The sequence below is a fragment of the Ursus maritimus genome, unplaced genomic scaffold (assembly GCF_017311325.1).
Source record: "Ursus maritimus isolate PB19 unplaced genomic scaffold, ASM1731132v1 scaffold_19, whole genome shotgun sequence".
In the NCBI taxonomy this organism is placed as follows: domain Eukaryota; kingdom Metazoa; phylum Chordata; class Mammalia; order Carnivora; family Ursidae; genus Ursus; species Ursus maritimus.
Window position 1 is genome coordinate 44,622,564 of NW_024424341.1, and position 3,919 is coordinate 44,626,482.

Here is a 3,919-nt window from a genome sequence, read left to right on the forward strand (position 1 = left end):
TGGCAAGGCAGCCCCGGGGGCCGGGGTGGGGCGAGGCCTGGGCGAGGACAGACGGACAGACAGGGACACGCGGAGTGGAGACACCGCAGAGCAGGTGGGGGCGCAGGGGGGAGGGGCCGCTCTCAGAGACCCCTCCCCCGCCGGGGCCGGGGCGGGGGCCGGGCGGGGGCCGGGCAGGCGGGCCGGGTCCGGGCGCTCCCGCGGCCTCCTCGCCGGGAACCCAGGGCCTCGCGCGCGCCCGCGCTTAAAGGCGCAGGCCCCGCGCGTGCCCGCGCTTAAAGGTGTAGGCAGCCCCCCTCTCTCAAAGGAGCGCGTCTGGCCCCATCTCCCATGGAGTCGCCCTGGCGTTGCTTGGGAGTGAGAAAAAATCTTTGGATACGGAGAGACACAGAGACTGAGACAAAGAGACACACAGATTGAGAGAGACAGAGACAAAAAGATGGCAGGTTTAGATTCAGAGACAGGAGTAGAATGAGAGAGGCAGAGACAAAGAGATAGAAAGACCCACACATTCAAGGATGGAAATACACAGAGACAGTGGGAGAGCCAGAGAGAAATAGACAAGGACAAGACAGAGATAGACAAAGACAGAGACACTGAGAAAGTCAAAGAGACTGAGACACGGGTGGCTGAGGGGTTGGGCGGTATGGGGGGCGGAGACTGAACAGGGGCAACTCAGCTGTGAGGATGGGTATGTGTATTTGTGTGTGTTTCCAGTTCTTATTCACAGCTTTGAATACGGCCTTCCATCCCAGAGCCTTGGTCCCCCTAGCCTGTCTCCTGCTCCTTTGTCTTAGCACCACCTCCCTGGGATGTCCTTCCCTAAGTGGGGTTTCCTTACTTGGACCCTGGCCAGCAAAAGTCCTGATCTTTCAGGAGACTCTGCTCCTTCCCAAGCCTCCTTGTCCTGGGTGCAAGGGGAAAACTTGGCTCCCAGATCTGTGCCCTCTGGAAAGCTAGACCTCAAGAAGCACTGGACAGGTAGCCCATGGAGGATGGAAAAGATAGGAAATGGGACAGAGGCAGGAGACTAGACAAGATAGGAAATGGAACAGAGGCAGGGGACTGGACAGGTTGACCCAGAGAAGTGTGTCCACTACCTTCCCCTCTCCCTGACTTGAGTCCACTGCCCCACAGAGGACTCTGCTAGAATTGAACTAATACATGACTCACCAGGAGTTGGGGCTGCCTGTCATGACCATTGTGAGAGGGTAGTGGAGGGGAAGTGGGGGGTTCCACATGTCTCCTGGCACATGGTATCACAGGAAGAGGGATGTGGGTGGTGGTCTACAAGCCTGCCCTTGGAACTTTGTTATAGCAACATGGGGGACCTGATCTTTGGGACCCCTGGTCTGAAGGGAACACAGGCTTGGCCTTTGGTCATGGCCCTAACCCTGGGGGGACCTGAATGGTCATATACCACCCCCAGGGACACCACCCCCCCAGTAGAGGAGTAAGCCACATTTTTGGGGGGTAGGAACATGTATGCACATCACCCTGCATCCTTAGCTCTGCTGAAGGTTTCAGAACAGACTTTTGGCTCCTTCCATTCATGTGTATTGAAAAACTGCAGCTAAAATTAACTCAGCTCTAGGGCCCATCTTTCCAGATCATTAGCAAAGTTCATTGGTGCTCCTGGCCCAGCATAGTGGATACTGGTTAATCAGACACTCAGAAAAAGGATGCAGAAGTCTCAGAGACACTACAGAAGTGGTGGAGATGGGGAGATTGATGGAAATACCTGGACACAGTCCAAGAGCAGAATGGGATTAGAATTCAGTGGAATTGACTGATTTGGGGGTGACCCCAGAAAATGGGCAAGCAATTGGGGAGAATGAGGCAGCGGAGGAAAAAAATTAATAGAGGGTGCAGGTGAAGAGCAGATTAACCCTCTGGGCAACTGGGACTCAGTTCAGCTGGGGAACATTAAGAAACCTTGTAGAACACATCAGAATTATGTTTCCCTCTCAACTCCCCCCCCTGCAAAATTTCTTCCCCCTGCCCCTGCATTTATACAGTAGTCCTTACCCCTTTGAGTGATGGTCATCTCTTTGGTGGGAGGGGGTGGTGCTGAGAGCCATCTGGGATCTGAGGCAGAAAAGCAGAGAGGAATGCCTTGTATGAACTAAACCAGTTGTCCTCACACTTTAGTTGGGATCACCTTAGCAATCGATCTCCAGGCCCCAGTCTTAGAGCTTCTGATCCAGTACTTCTAGGTGAGGCCCAAACGTTTGCATTTCCAACAAGTTCCCAAGTGATGCTGATGATGCTGGTCTAGGGACCATACTTTGAGGACCACTGGGCTAAACCAGGGACATCTGCAGCTTGCATGGAACTGTCCACCACAGCTGTGCTGAAAGCTGGTGGATTGAGGGGATTTAGCATTCTAAGCGTGTGCCAGAGAAAACGACATATTTAGAGACATAAAGTGGGGCTCGGAAATAGAGAGGGGCAGATGCAAAGATGCTAGTTCAACATTTACTGTGGCTGTCTGGCCATGGCTGTGTGCTAAATGACACTGCAGCAGAAGTGTGTGACCTAGGCAGGGTCAGGGCCTGCTTTCACTGAGCTCAAATTTCAAAAGCGAAAAAGACACCTCTCCAGACAGCCCGAAGTGATCAGGGCTGGACTGGGAGAAGCTAGGGCTGCACAGCCTGGAACTGTCATGACAGAGGCCCAAGCCACAGTGGCCAGGGTGTGACAGGGGATGCACAAGGCAAAATAATTAAGGGCTTTGATGGCAAAGCACAGGCCTGAGTGATCAGGGCTCTGATGGAGGAAGCAGAGGGGTGTGGGGTCCCAGAGGCAGAGTCTAACCCTTTAGGCGCCCTGGCTCCTAGCCCCCAGTGAGGGAGGCTTCCCAGAGGAGGGGACCTTTATGCTGAGACCTGAAGCATGAGTAGAACAAAGCAGGTGGGCAAAGGGACCCTCTGTGTTGTTTGTGTGCCCTCATGCTATAGCATGTGCAGTCTGGGGGGTCCCTGCGGTGCCTGAATAGTACTGTGCATATGTCTGCATGTGCTGCAGTCCTTCATTAGCTCCTGTGAGGGGATCCTGGTGGGATGGTGGTTTGGGGGGCTCTGCTTAATTGCTGCATTTACTTAATTACAACATCTGGAGAAGGGGACAAAAGCAGCGGAAAGAGCCACAGCAGGAAGAATGAGGTTAAACTGCCTGGGAGCTGAGGGGGGCTTCAGGGGAAGGGGACTGCTCATTTACGCACACCGAATCTGCCTGAATATACAAATACACACAGGGGACACATCCATATTCATACATGCACATCACGTACTCAGAGGCTCACCAGAACACAGACACAGCAGGCGCGTAGAACACATATGCACCTGGCTTCGTGTTCAAATACAGGCGACATGGGGTGCCTGGGTGGCTCAGTCGGTTAAGCATCTGCGTTTGGCTCAGGTCATGATCTCCTGGGATCTAGCCCCGCATCAGGCTCCCTGCTCAGTGGGGAGCCTGCTTCTCCCTCTCCCTCTGCCCCTCCCCCAGCTTGGGCTCTCTCTCTCTCTCTCTGTCAAATAAATAAATGAAATCTTTTTTAAAAAGATTTAAAAAAAAACAAATACAGGGGACATACACAAGTGCACACTTAGGCACACACCTCCGACACACACATGCACAGACTCACACTCAGACATGAGATCCTATGTGCAGAAACACACTCTGCACAGATTCTCTCTTGCATACATGCGTGAGCCATATTCCCACACATACGTACAAGAAACATATTTAGAAAGCCGTATCAAACACCTATAAGGGATGGGTACACACACATGTGCATACACATACATACGCACATGGGCATTCAAATCAATGAAGTCTGTCTGTCAGAAAAAGACTTTATAAATAAACTTAGGGGGTGCTTGGGTTGTTAAGCGTCTGCCTTAGGCTCAGGGCGTGA